The sequence below is a fragment of the Camelus dromedarius genome, chromosome 11 (assembly GCF_036321535.1).
Source record: "Camelus dromedarius isolate mCamDro1 chromosome 11, mCamDro1.pat, whole genome shotgun sequence".
Classification (NCBI taxonomy): Eukaryota; Metazoa; Chordata; class Mammalia; order Artiodactyla; family Camelidae; genus Camelus; species Camelus dromedarius.
The window spans coordinates 9,794,376-9,809,349 of NC_087446.1; the positions used below are offsets into that span (position 1 = coordinate 9,794,376).

Below are 14,974 nucleotides of genomic sequence, written 5' to 3' on the forward strand. Positions count from 1 at the left end.
TTCTCTGCTCCTCCTGAACGCTTAAGTTTACTTGCTCATTTTCACTTATTTTCACTCATTTTCACCCTTTACTGAGCATCTACTATGTGCAGGCACAGTGGGGAGGAGGGGGATCCTACAATAAATAAACCAGATGAGGCCTGTGCTCATGGAATTTCCATTCAGAGGGACTCCAGCTTTGTGCTTCCATCCACACCTAATCCATTTCATAATCCATCTTCCTGACGGGAAGGAGATATTTGCAACTCCTATATCTGGTGAGGGTTTCGTGTCATGAATATATAAAGAAGTCTTACAATTCAACAACAAAAAAACACAAACAACCTGATGTAGTCCAGAGAAACAGAATCAACTGGAGATACCTCTCTATATATGCATATATCTCCATATTATATAAAATATAATTTATATATATAACTTACTAGAAAAAATTGGGTCATGCAATTATGCAGGCTAATAAGTTCCAAGATCTGCAGGGTTAATAGACAAGCTGGAGACCCAAAAGAGCCAATGGTGTAGTTCCAGTCAATCTGAAGGCAAGAAAAAAGCCAGTGTTCCAGTTCAAAGGCAGTCAGGCTGAAGAATTCTCTTGCATGAGAAGGCCAGCCTGTTTGTTCTATCCAGGCCTTCAACTGATTGGATGTGGCCCACCCACATTAGGGAAGACAATCTGCTTTACTCAGTCAACCAATTTAAATGTCATGCTCATCCGAAAATGCCCTCAAAGGCACATCCAGAATAATGTTTGACCAAACATCTGGGCATCCTATGGCCCAGTTGAGATGACACATAAAATCAAGCATCACACGAACCAATTTAAAAATAGGCAAATGACTTGAACAGACTTCTCTCCAGATAATAGATACAAATGGCCAACAAGTACAGGAAAAGGTGTTCCACATCAGTGGTCGTTAGAGAAGAAAACCAAAACCACAGTGAGATCCCACTTCACATGCACTAGGATGGCTGTAATTTTTAAAAATGAAGATAAGAATTATTTGGAGGGATGTGGAGAAATTGGTACCATCATGGATTGCTGCTGAGAGCATAAAATGGTGCAGTCACTGTGGAAAACAGTTTGGTAGGTCTTCAAAAACTTAAATATAGAATTTCTACGTGCTCCTGAAATCCAGCTTAGATACATATCCAAGAGAATTGACAACGGGTCCACACAGAAACTTGTAAATAAATGTTTATAACAGCATTCTTCAATAGTCAAAAGGTGAAAACAACCCAAATGTCCATCACTGGATGAACAGATAATCAAAGTGTGTATATCCATATGGTGGAATACTATTCAGCCATAAAAAAGAATAGAGTACAGACACATGCTACAACTTGGATGAACCTTGAAAACATTATACTAAGTGAAAGAATCCAGACACAAAATGTCCTTTTATATGAAAGAACCAGAATAGGGAAATCCATAGAGATAGAAAGCAGATTTGAGGTTGCCAGGAGATGGATGGAAAAGGGAAATGGGGATTAATCACTTAATGGGTATGGGGTGTTCTTTCGGGGTGATGAAAAAGTTCTGAAACTAGAGAGAGGTGGTGACTGCACAAGACTGTGAATGCACTATGTATCATCGCATGCCATGTGGATTTCACCAAAATCATCATCGTCATCATCACCATCATCATCATAACCTATCTGACCCATTTGGTTTTTCCGTTTCCTAAGAACTGGCATCATGGTTCTCTCATTCACCCTTGTGACCCCAGAACCTCACAGAATCCCTGGCACAAAGGAGGTGCTTTATACATCTTTGTGGAGGAAATAAACATAAAACAAGGAAAAACATTCATAAATGAAAAAGAAAGCAAAGCATCAACATATGGAGGATGTTAAGCCTTTCCATAATTAAAGGCAGGGGCTGTAGCCTGGAAAAGAATCGGGCTTATTTTGTGTGACTCTGCAGGCACCAAATCAGGACCAGCTGGGGGGATTTCCAAGGCAACAGCTCTTGACTGCACCTCAGGAAGCCCTGTCTACACTTTAAGCTGCTAGGCAGTAAGGCAGGCTGTCCTGTGAGGCAGTGAGCATCCTGTCATGAGACACATGCAAGTGGAGACGAGGGAACTTGCTGAAAGAACCCATGCATCAGCAGGAAGCTTCCCTAGACAGTGTGTTCCTTCTAACTCTGAGATGCTGTGATCTGAGCCTACTTACAGGCCATTAAAAATCTGCTTAACTGCCTGCTGGCTGCTTGCTACCCTACCGAATCAATCATCCACCAGATACTTCTTGAGCACAGATGTCACATGGACGGATCCAAAGAGGGTGCCACATCCTAGAGAGACAGAGAAGTTTCCAGGTTGTTCTTTTTATAGTCTCACTCCCGACCAGACTCAGTGTTCAGAATGCCACCTCAGGAAGGCTCTGACGTGCTGATGTCACCAGGTTCATTTACTGCCCCTCCTGCGGGTTTCCATTGTCCCTTTGCTGCGCTCACCACCTCCTGGCCCCACCGCTGACTCCTACTAACAGCACCGCCGCCAGCTGCTGCTCCTGCTACGCCTGGCGCCGCTCCGCTGGGCTCACCTGAATGCCCGCATCCTGGCCCCCCTCTCCCTCGGGGCCAGGCCCTGGTGTCCAGAAAGGGGGCTGCTGCCACACCAGGAGGGACGAGGTTGAGAAAAGTTATGGGTCATCCACAAATACACTCTGGTGTGTCCTTCAAACTAGACGTTGTGGATACTCTACATAACAACACGGGGGAAGAGCTGTGATGTGAATTTCAATTCTTTACAGGTGACATTCTATTTATACATAATGTATAAAAATTATATTATGTATTATAATTTGCCTACTCATTCTAATTGCCTACATATCACTAATTCTCACCTCTTTCTTTCTGTCACAATCCCATGGCTGGCGCAGGACAGCAATGTACCCTGAGAAAGGTACTCAACTGATCCGGGGACACAGTCTTGGTCTAGGAGATGTGAACACACACCCCTGGGTGGGGCTTACAGGGAAGCTTCTGGAGAAGCAGATGCCCTTAATCTTTTGGCCTTTGCGTTCCTCCTTCACCCTGTCTTGCAGCCTTGGGTCCAAGGATGGAGCTGCCTTCTTAGAACCATGAGGATTCAAGACCCAGCTGGAGACGGTACCATCAGAAAGCTAGGAGTCTTGTCCCTGCTGGCTCCTTGAAGCCATCGTACCAGCCTGGAAGCTGCCAGCCTTGAGAGTATTCATGACCGGAGGAAAATAAACCCCTATTTGGTTAAGTTGCTGTGGTGAGTACATGCTACAGATGTAATTCGAACCAATGCAACCATAATTAAAGAAAATTGACAAAATGTAGCATAGTGGGTTGAATGTCCACTTGCAACCTCTGAATGTGACCTTATTTGGATTAAAGGTCTTTGCAGATGTCATTAAGTTAAGGATCTCGAGATGAGATCTTCTTGGATTAGTGTGGGCTCTAAACCCAATGACAGGTGTCATTATAAGAGACAGGCAAGGAGAGGATACACAGGGAAGAGGCTCACGTGTAGATGAAGGCAGCAGAGGCAGGCATGCAGCCAAGGATGCCAGCATCCACCAGAAGCTGAAAAAGGAAGGAAGGATTCTCCCCGGAGCCTTTGGAGGGGTCACAGCCCTGCTCACACCTTGACGTCAGGCTGCTGGCCTCCGGGACTGTGAGAGAATAAATTCCTGTCATTTGAAGTTGCCGAGTTTGTGGTCGTTTGTTATGGCAGCCCTGGGACACTAACAGGTATAGAAAAGTAGGTGTCGTAGAAGATGTGACATCTAAGCTGGGCATTCGAAGGACAGATAGGAGTTCTTTGGTTAAGAAAAAGGAGAAGGGCTTTCCAGAAACACGGGGGACAAACTATAGTAATGGTGGCAACTCTGCTGAGCACTCGCCCTGCTGCGTGGGTTGCACCTCCTGCCCCGAAGGCTGGCGCCAAGCCCGGGTGGTCAGTATTATCCCTTTTTAACAGATCAGGAGACTGAGGCAGAGATGGGGTAAATGACCGTGGGGGGCGTGGTCACACAGTTACAGCGGTGCCCCCAGCCCTCACCCTGAAGACCCAAGACGCGCTGTCCCAGGTTTTTGTTCCCGGCTGTGGACACCAGCCCCCACACAGGGCAGGGCGGATGTGCCGAGGGTGACAGCTGCGCAGCCCTTGACCGGTGCCGGATGGTGGGTCGGGTAGGAACTCGCCAGCTTCCTTAGCTGAGCTGGAGTGACTCCAGCCAGGCTCCACGCAGTCTCCTGGAGTTCCCAGCGGGGCTGAGCTGCCCACAGTGGCAGTTAGCTTAGTGGGGTGCCCTCCGGGTTCCTCTCCCCTCCCTCTCATATTCCCCCCACCCCTCTGAGTGGTACCTCCAGGAATCAGCTCACAGGAAAACATTGTGCTCAAGTCCTTGGTCACGGTCTGCTACCGGGCGAACCGCAAAACAAGACATTGTTGGAGTTGGGCTGATCCCTGGTTTATCTGACCCCAGAGCCCAAGCTTGGACTTACTACCCTCCTCTGCCCACATCAGCACTGATGTGCATCACATACTTAGGGACACAAATGAAAAAGTAGCTAGGTGTCTGCAGCTGAGAGCAGGATGCAGCAGGGAAGCAGCAGAGTGGAAATCCCTCTGACGGTGGTGGCCCTTGAACATCGTAATGTTTTGTATATTGACTGCGGGGCCCGTGGTGCAGACTTGGATGTGCTCCAGCCAGAAGCCGGCCCCCTCCTCTACTACTCCAGCTCCTCCAGGTCCCAGGCCACTTGTCACCCTCTCCTCCAATGCTCACATCTGTTAACTCTCAAGAAATGAGCAGAGGGCAATCAGTTCGGCTGAGTGCTTCAGAGACCAGTCTGGGATGGCTGGGAAACTTGCCGGGTGAGCCAGCGCCAGATGAGAAATTGCTACGCCCCAGCAGTTTTGCAAAATTCAAAGCTTTTTGCTGGAGCCGAGGGTCAGTTATTGGAAGATTTCTTGCATCCTCATCACAAAACGCCACCTTGTCAGCATTGCCAGGGAGATGGTCGCAGATGGTCTGCACTCGGGGGCCGGCCCTTTCTCTGCTTTGGGAGAGATCCTTTGAGAATGTGAATGACACAGAGGAAGTGAGGGCCAATTCTTCTGCCACCATAAACTGCTTCAATCTACGGTGTTTATTTCCATTTAAAGGAAATTGCTTTCATTTCTTGGGTTTCTTACAAGGAAAGCTTTCTATGCCCCAGCAGATGGCAGAAGTATATTTAAGTCATTCATTCACTCATTCATTGATTCATTAGTCACAGCATGTCCTAGAGTGGTGATAACCGCCAGTATTTGCTGGGTGTTTACTCTGGCTACATCAAGTGTTTTACATGCATTATCCTGTTTAATCCTCACAGCTCTCTGAGGTAGGTCCTTGGTCCCATTCTACGGATGATGACACAGAGGCTTATGCGAGCTCATGAGGCCTCCCAAGTTCCCCCAGCGAGTAAGCAGTGGAGCTGGATTTGGAGAGAGCAGTTATGAATTCTAATTCCACTCTCCCTTCTCACTAGCCATGCGGTGTCGGGAGCATCTTTCAAATCATCTGACTGAGCCTCTGTTTCCACCTCTGGAAAATGGACGTGCCAGCTGTTAAACTTTGAGAGAACAGGATAGAGCTATGACAGTGGTGATGTGCCAGCCCTTTGAGGGATGACGTCACATGACTTGGTATCTAGTCTTCACCGCACACATCCCAAAACTGTTTCGCTTTTTCCTCATGAGATCTTTAAGATGTTCCCCAACAAGCAAGATGTTAGAACTCTCTGTGGGGAAACTGAGGGTCGTCTCACTGAGAGGGTGGACCAGAGCCATCGTTTTGTTGAGAGTCAGACTCAGAACCCAGATCTGGTGACTTAAAAGTCCATCTCTCTGGGCCTCTGGCACCATCGGGCACATAGCCCTGCCACATTGTGATAAGTCCAGAGGGTGGCTTGGGTCCCACCATCTCCCTTTTCTGAAGCGAGACATGCCTGCGTCTCCAGGCGTTCCCACCTGTTTACAGCAACCAGCTTGGCGGGTGGGCCTGGAGGCAACACGCTCGCCAGCCTGTGCTCATCTCCGTGGTTCCATCTGGAAAAGGGCCCTCGACTCTGCGTTCTGAACGGCTGTTGGGTATTCCCAGCCTGTTTGAAGGCTGCCAGATGCCAACACACAGATGCCATGTTCGGGTGCTGACGACATGCCTCAAGAATACTTGGAGCAGGAGGCTGGGAACCGACCTAAGAAGGGAGCCAATCACAGTTAAGAGTGACAGCCCTTAACTTTGTCCAGCACTTTACAGTTTGCAAAGCATGTCTGAGGCAACAGGTGATGTCGAGAGTGAAGGGGCAAGGAATTGGATTATTTCAGATCCAGCCTTGTCAAGTGGCCTGTGGAGGAAGTTAAGCGGAAGCCTGAGTGCACTCAGCGTGGAGTGCCTGGAGGGCAGGCCGACAGCCCTGAGGGTCGTTACTTCGCTGCAGGGAGCATCTCCAATGCACTGGAGAAAGATGGTCGGGGGGGCAGATGGAGAACCAGGAGAAGGGGCGTCACTGAACATGACAGAGAGAGGGCCAGGAGAGAGGAGGGGCCGGCCCTGCCAACTCAGCACTGAGAACAATTTGGGCAGTGTAGTGGGTGGGGGCAAGAGGGCGGAGGAAATGGAAGGCCCAGGGAATAACTACTGGGGCAGGGCCCGGAGGGGACAGCAGGGGGACCGAACCCAGGCGGAGAGACTGGCCACCTCTCCTCGCCAAGGGTCCAGAAGTAGACAGGACATGGGCTGCTGGGTTGGAGGAAGGAGGGGGTATCAGAGACGAGTCTCAAAACCTGCCTAGAATTGAAACAGGCAGAGATGGATGAAAAGGTGCTCCTGTGCACAGCCCACTCTCAGACACAGAGACAACCGTCTCTGAGTTAAGACAATGTTTTTCAAACATTTATTATTTCCTAGAAGGCTTCCTGGGTTTGACTCCTATCTCTGCTCATGTGTCACCTCTAGCAAGTTGCTTAACCTCTCTGTGCCTCAGTTTCCTCACCTGGAAAATAGGGAGAACGATGCTACCTACCTGTCAAGATTGTTGTGAGGATGAGAGGAAATAATCTAAGGATGAGCCTGACACCAGAGTCAACTACTGTTGACCGTTATTATTAACCAGCATCACAAGAGCCACGGTTTAAAAATGAGTAGGTTAAGACAATGACTCCTCCAGAGATTCCTAATAATGTGTAAATATGCCTAGTGTCTTTGACCCATATTTCTAAAATTCCTACTCTACACCAGGCATTGGGTTCTGACGCCTGCTAAAAAAGGATACAGCCCCTGTCCTCGGTGTTTGCACGAAGCTGGTGAAAGAGATGTGCCCCAATCCCCATGGTCATGCAGGCGAAGCTCTGTGCCTGTTCATCCAGTCGTTGAATCCTCACCACAGAAGCCCAGGACAAAGGATCTATTGTTCCCATTCCACTTGGCAGACAGGTGTGACAACTGCCCAAGGACACCCAGCTACAGAGTGGCTGAGCTGGGGATCTGAACCACAGGAGTGTGGCCTTAGAGCCTAGGACTTAATCATTGTGCTACAGTGACTGACGGTCACTGCTATTATGGAATGTACAGGGCACTCAGAGCAAGTGATGTTTGAGCTGAGAAAAGCACTTAGGAGTAAACAAGATTAGGAGGGGGCAGCAGGGGCAAAGGCCCTGGGGCAGGAGAAGCAGGTCAAGTTTGAGGATGGAGAAAGCCAGGCTGCCCAGGGCACAGAAAGTGAGATGAAACTGGAGACAGGCAGTGACCTGCTCACCAGGCTTGACAGCTCTTTGGGGCAAGCAGACTTGATCTCCCAGGGCAGTTGGAAGACTTTGAGGAGGTTACAGTGGTAATATGACAAGATTTAGAAGACCACTCTCTGCAACTGAAGAGGACACAGCCGTTAAAAAAAAGAGAGAGAGCGAGAGAACAAGGGGCACTGTGGGAACTGACATGGAATCTCTCCAAAGTATATTGTTAGACGGAAGAAAGAGAAGTGCAGAAGAGTGTGTGTTACAGCTTCTATTTGTGGGGGAAAGGGGGGGAGAAAGGGTAAGAAAGTGTTCATGCGTATTTGCTGCATTGCATATAAAATACCTCTGAAAGTGTATACGAGGAACTGTTAAGAATGGTAGCTCCCGAACAGTATGGAGATTCCTTAAAAAACTCCTGTGATCCAGCAATCCCACTCTTGGGCATATATCCAAAGAAAACTCTAATTCGAAAAGATACATGCACCCCACTGTTCATAGCAACACTATTTACAAAAGCCAAGACATGGAAACAACCTAAACATCCATCGACAGATGACTGGATAAAGAAGATGTGGCATATACACAACGGAATACTACTCAGCCATAAAAAAGAATGAAATAATGCCATTTGCAGCAACATGGATGGACCTAGAGATGATCATACTAAATGAAGTCAGTCAGATAGAGAAAGACAAATATCATATGATCACCTATATGTGGAATCTAAAAAATGACACTATTTAACTTATTTGCAAAACAGAAAGAGACTCACAGACATAGAAAACAAACTTATGGTTACCAAAGGGGAAAGGCGGGGAAGGGATAAATTGGGAGTTTGGGATTAGCAGATACAAACTACTATAAATAAACTAGATAAACAAAAAGGTCCTACTGTACAGCACAGGAAACTATATTCAATAGCTTGTAATAACCTATAATGGAAAAGAATATATATATATATATAACTGAATCACTATGCTGTACACCAGAAACTAACACAACACTGTAAATCAACTATACTTCAAAAAAAAAAAAAAAAGAATGGTAGCCCATGGGGATGGGGACAGCAGACCTGTGGTCAAGGGCGGGAGGAAATGTTTTCTGTGTACTCTTTTCTGTCTTTTACATTTTAAACTTAGAAAGAGACTGTCTATTCAAAATTTAACATTTTAAAGATGACCTTGGCTGCCGGGTGGAAAATGCAGTGGAGCGGGTCAAGAGTTGATTCAGCGAAATTGTGTGAGAATGAGACACCGGACTGCTGAGTTTCTCTGAGGAGGGGAGGGGAATGAGGTAAGATGGGGCCTGAGCATAGGGTGCAGTTGCTTGGGGTGCTGAGAAGGGCATTGTGTTACTCGGATAAGGGGCAGGATGGGGGGTGGTGAGCAAAAGGGGAAAGACACTTAGAGCAACAAGAACCAATTTAACAGTGCCACTAGCACAACTTGGCCTAGGTTCAGACTGAGCTATCCGGAAATGGACAGACAAACTAAACGTAGAATGTTCTAGAAAAGCAACTCCGGGCTCCCGCAGATGAGCTACCATGGGCTGCTAAAGGAAACCTCGGTGGTTCTACGGGGATGATTTGCTCAGCTTTAAACATACACAGCAGCGAAGTAAATCAAAACAGCGAAGGCAGCCCTTGGCTCCCTCCTGCCGCAGCAGGCATTTTCCCAGCTGCTGCTGCCCCCTGCTGACAGAATCAGGATATCGCAGCCCCTGTGCAATTCCCAGGCCACTGCTCAGGGTTCCACTTTGCATTCCCGGCGCACAGAAGGTGAGTCAGTCACATTTCCTCTGCCCTTTATCGAGATGGCCACCGCCAAACACTCATCAGCAGAGGCGTAAACAACCAGGCCCACGTGAACAGTGGAAAGCTGAACAGCAAAGGTCATTACCATGAGAAGGCAGTGTACCAGAAGGCAGATGAGACAGAGTGCATTATAGGGAACTGTAAAACAGCCACCACCACTGCATTATAGATCACCCTAGGGGGATTTATCAGCATCCCAATGGCTGTTAATAGGAGTTGTTTCCTGAGTCTGACAGCCTGTCAGGCACAGGTCTAGACTCCTTCCTCGTGGTGTGTTGACTCCACTGATCCTCGTGGCACCCACAGGTACAGGAGTGAGGAAACACAACTTAAGAGGCAAAGCAGGATTCACCCCTAGATGGTCTGAGTTCTGGTCCTTGCAGATTTCAATTTTAAAATCAATATTCCCTACACGTTGAGTTCATACATCAGTGGTCCTCATTCAAGGATAATTTTGCCCCCTGGGGACACTTGGCAATATCTGGAGGCATTCTGGGTTGTCACAAAGAGGGAGATGATTCTGGCCTCTACTGGGCAGAGGTCAGAGATGCTGCCAAACATCCTATAATGCACAGGACAGCCCCCTACAACAGAAAATCAGCCAATCCAAAACGTCAATAGTGCCAAGGTGGAGAAACCCCGATCTAAATACATGAAATTCCTACAAATCTATCAGCCCTCTTTTGCATTGCCCTCTGACATGAGGGCATTACAGCAAATCTGCTTTAACGTATGAAAGGTATTCATGAGGATTCATGCCAGATAACTCTCCAGAGGCCTTTCCCCACTAATTTCTCCTAAAGCCTCTTATGTACCCAAAGGGATTGTTTTGCATCCAACAATCCTGCTAATACACTCTACAAGTGTGGGGCTCTGAGGAGCAGCCCAGGCGGAGCAGAACCCCCTGGAACCACGGCGGAGGGACTCGCACCCTGCAGCGGGCACGATTGATCGGCCCAGGCACCGTGCGTGGAATATAGCGGCTGTTCCTGGTACTGAGCCGTGGCTCAGACACACGCAGCTTGTCAGGGCTGTCGGGAAGCATTCAACCCCAGGATGATTGAACATTCCCTGGGAACAACTTGTCAGTAGCTGCCTCTCCGCCTCCTTCTCACCCAAAGCCCTCGATTCCAAATCAGCCCAAACAGCCCAGAACGTGGCTTTGAGAAGCAGCACTGTTAACCCCTCCTTCTCCATGGAGCCCACAGGTCTGGAGGTTCTGGAGGGTCCACAGGTCTGGATCTGGCCGTGTGATGCGGGGCAGGTGGAGGTGGGGTTGGGGGGACCCAGGCATCAGGCTGTCCCTGTCCAAATGGCCATAGTATCCCTTCCAACAATAAGCCCATTACCTGCACAGGAATTGGTGCTCCGGAATCCATGCTTATTGAATGAATGAATGAATGATCAGAAGGGTAAACCATCTATGAGATTCATCAGTTCATTCAAAAATATTTCCTGAGTATCTAACCACGCTGGGCACTGTCCCAGATGCTAGGAGGACAAAAGAGACCAAGTCCCTGTTCTCATGAAGCTTACTTTCTAGTGGAGGGAGCAGATACTATACAAACAAGTAAAAATGGAAAAATAATATCAGGTAGTGGTAAGTGCTCTGAAAAAAGTAAGGTAAGACAAGGAGATTGAGTCTGACAGATTGGGGGCGATTCCTTCAACTGGGTGCTTGGGAGGGCCTCTCCAAGAAGATGACATTTGAACAAAGAGTTGAAGGTCGTGAAAGAGAGAGAGTCATGCAGCCAAGGTGAGAAGAGTCAGTGCAAAGGCCCTGGGGCAGGAAGGGTCTTGGGGAGTTTGAGAAACAGTAAAGCAACCAGAGAAAGTGGGTAACAGTGGGTCCTGGGGTAACCTAAGAGTAGTGGTTCCCAAACACAAGCATGCATCAAAAATCACCAGAAAGGCTCATGAAACCCCAGAGCCTGGGTCCCACCCCCAGGGTCCAGATGGTCTGGGGCAGGGCCTGGGAGTGTGCATTTCTAACAAGTCACTGTGTGATGCTGATCCTGCTGATGCAGGGACCACAGTGTAGAATATTTTTTCTTAATGCAACTAGTCCTTTCCTATTTGACAAGTACCACGAGCAGTCACAGGTAATCACTGCTTGATTATCTGCCTCCCCACTGGGCCAGATGCACCCTGAGAACAGCCACCAGGATGGCTCTGTGCCTGGTGCTTAGGAAGCAGTGCTCATAAAATATTTGCTGAATAAATTCCTCAAAGAAGGTTCTATGCTGGGCCTTACCTCACTTTCTTTTGCCATTCTGCTGTATGTTTGGCTTCAAGCAAATGCCTGGGTCAGACCTATCTCTTAGTATCTTCCATTCACACCTAAGCAGAGTGTCACCTGCCATTCTCCAAATGCTCAGCTCCATGCCTACGTACGTGATGTTCCATCTGCTCAGGAATTCCTTTCCCCTGTGTCCACCTCATCAATTCCTACCCATTCTTCCAGGCTCTCTTTCCAGAATATCCTTCCTAACTCCCCTCCACCTCTCCAGGGTTAGGGGTGCTCCTCGGGGTCCTGTATCCACTCATGTCATAGGATTTGTGCACACATTTGTCTCTTTCTTGACTAAATGTCACAAGCAGGCAAGCCCCAGGGTGAACCAAGCTCCAGGGTCAACAGAGGTTTTCAACTGCAAACTGCAGTGTTTTAAATTTAAGTTCATTGCCAACATTTGAGAGTCAGGGGAATTCACAGAAAAAAAAAAAAATCCAGATTCCTAGCTCCTCTACAAAACGCAGGGTCCTGCAGCACTGGGCCAGTATTCCCATAAGGCCATGATCGGCCAGGGCTGCCGGGGTCTCTATCCCTTCATGGCCCCAGCAACCAGCACACTGCCTGGCCTAGGGTAGGCACTCGAGAAAAGCTTATTAATGAAACTGGAAAGACTGCATCAAGCAATGGAAAAAAACGCCAGTCCCAAGAGCAGGAGACCTGAGGTTGGTTCTGATTCTAGCTGGCTTGTGGCATGAGCTCGGTCACCCCGTGGGCCTCAGTTTCCTCACCTGTGACACTGAAGTAAGGATAGTTTCCCCTTCCCAGAGTCGTTGCCTCCAACATGAAAGAGGACGTGTTTAGCACATGCCTGGCATATATAATGCTCAATCAGCGAGAGCTATTACTGCAAGGAACTCAATAAATATTTACCCTCTAAGCTGGGAGGAAGTGTGAGAGGAGTCAGAGGCAGGAGAGGTCCCTGTAGGGGCCAGGGGGTTGATAGTCTGCCTGTGTTCAATTCCCAGCTCTGTCATTCACTAGCCTTTGTAACCTTGGGCATTTGGATTCACCTCATTTGGGCCTCCGCTTCCCCGTTCATCAAACAAGGATGAGACAAGCCTCACAGGGATTATTGTGAATATCAAACATGAACATGAATATGAAATTAATTAATCTCTAAAGCACTTCGAATGAGGCCAGCCTTCAGTACGTGCTGAGCAAATGGCAGCTCTGTTAACAGCTGCTCAGGGAGGAGTTAAATTAGAGTTTGTCAAGGGCCCTCATGGCTCCCAAACTCTCTGATCACCTAAAACCCAGCGACTCTCAGTCACGCAGCTGTCGTTTCATCATCAAGACTGTGTGGAAGGCCCTGGGGATGCAGTGAGGCAGGTAGATTTCACTGTATGGTGTTTACCACCTCTCTGGGAAGATCCAAAATGCTCTTACAATGGTGCTACCCAAAATCACACACAGTAACAGCAAGGAAAGGGAGACAGCAGGCGTGGTACAGAGGTAGGCACTATTATTAACCTCCCCCCAACCCCTCAATTATTCCCCGGCAGATGAGGAAACTGAGGCCCCAGCAGCTACCTCCAGAGGTATCCTAGTGTCTCAGCTCCGTGGAGCTGCCTCAGGAGGGTGACTCACTCAAGAAGTCCTTTAAGGGACTAATGGGGTCACAGTGAACAGGATAGTCTGGAGGGGAAGGCAGGAAGACCAGGCAGAAGCTTTCTGACTCACCGAGGCCTGGGGTGTCTGAGACAGACTTGCATGATGCCTCCAGAGAGCAAGAGTAGGTAAGGGAAATGCAGGAGACAGGTCTTAACCATCACACCAGGACTGATTGCCGAGGAAAGAAAATTCCAGACAACTTGCATCATTTCATTCCCGATTCAAGGCTGAAGCATTCATAGCAATTCATAGAGGTGTGTGCATGTTCATTGCTCTGCACAAGCCTGGCAGCCGCAGTGAGATACCGAGCAGCTGAGAGAAGTTCCAGGTAACTCAAAGGCATGTGATGGCAAATCCCAGGGGCAAACATCTTGGCTGAGAGTCCTTTTCAGCAGGAAGCCATCCCAAGGGGGCCACAGGAGTGAGAACAAGAGTGCATGCATCTGGCAAACCTATGATAGTGGTGATAAACCAAATCTGTCCGACTAAATCTCTTCTCATTCATCCATTCCTCACTGTTGAGCACCTACTATGTACCAGGCACTTACAGACTTTCTTTTTTAGCCTCAGGACAACCCCCTGAGGTGGGTTTCACTAGTGCATTTTTAAAGGTGAGGAAACAGGCTCAGGGCTGAGGCGACGTGCCCAGGTCAGGAAGATGGCAGTGATTTCATTCTGGGATTCCTGACGGCAGAGCAAGAGGAGCCTCCCCGGAACTGATACGGACGTCCCTGTGGGACAGGCAGTGTCCTGGATGCTCGCTTTCATTCAGTGTGTGGGATGTAATAACGTTCTCCATTTTACAAGAGGGGCTGGACCCAGAGGAAAGTATAGCCTCAAATTCCTGAGAGCAACCGCTCCCCCACATCAAAGCTCACTTGTCTCCCTTTGTTCACAGACATAACTTTCATATTTTACATTTTAAAGTGCATAACAACCCTGGGCTTTAAAAATCATTTCCCTGCGAGATGCGGGCCAAGGACTGGGTTTCTTGATGGACCTTACGCAGCGCTCCCCGAAATCTGGAAAGTGGGAGAACCGCAAGAACTTCCGCGATATCAAACCGGTTCGGAGCTCCGCTCCCGCAACAGCAGCCTCGTCTACTGCGCAAGCGCCGCTCCAGTCTCCCGCGCTCCCGACCCTCCCACTCGTGGGCGAACCCACTTCCAGAAGGATACGGCGAATCCCCATTCCTTCAGAAGATGGTCTAAGCCAGCCTCTGGCCAATCAGAAGGCTTCTTCTATCACCACTTCTGCATACCAGACGTTGGCGCTTCTTTTCCCTGAACTTTCCCGCGGGAGGTGGAGGCGATTGGCAGCTCCTGCAACTATTAGTCAAGCGGGACTAGCTTGAAGAGCAGATACCACTACGAATTGTCTGGCGAGGAATGGCTGTTGGCCACGCCCCCTCCTCCCACTGGCCTCCGAGAGCCTCCGGGGTGGGAGCTTTTGGCGACAGCCAATCGAAGGTCAGCGAAGAGGAGGAGGCGGAGCAGGTGG

General features: G+C 48.7%; 1 long non-coding RNA gene across 2 annotated transcripts in view; it reads right to left on the reverse strand.

Moving 5' to 3' along the window:
- Positions 1–14,803, reverse strand: part of LOC135322517 (uncharacterized) — a 58,028-nt gene extending 43,225 nt beyond the window's left edge. The window contains exon 1 of one of the 2 annotated variants that reach the window (XR_010383113.1): positions 14,736–14,803. This is a non-coding gene — a long non-coding RNA (uncharacterized LOC135322517). Of the gene's footprint in view, positions 1–13,543 lie in introns of both variants that reach the window. The other variant, XR_010383112.1, reaches the window with a different exon arrangement.
- Positions 14,804–14,974: the final 171 nt, after the last annotated feature.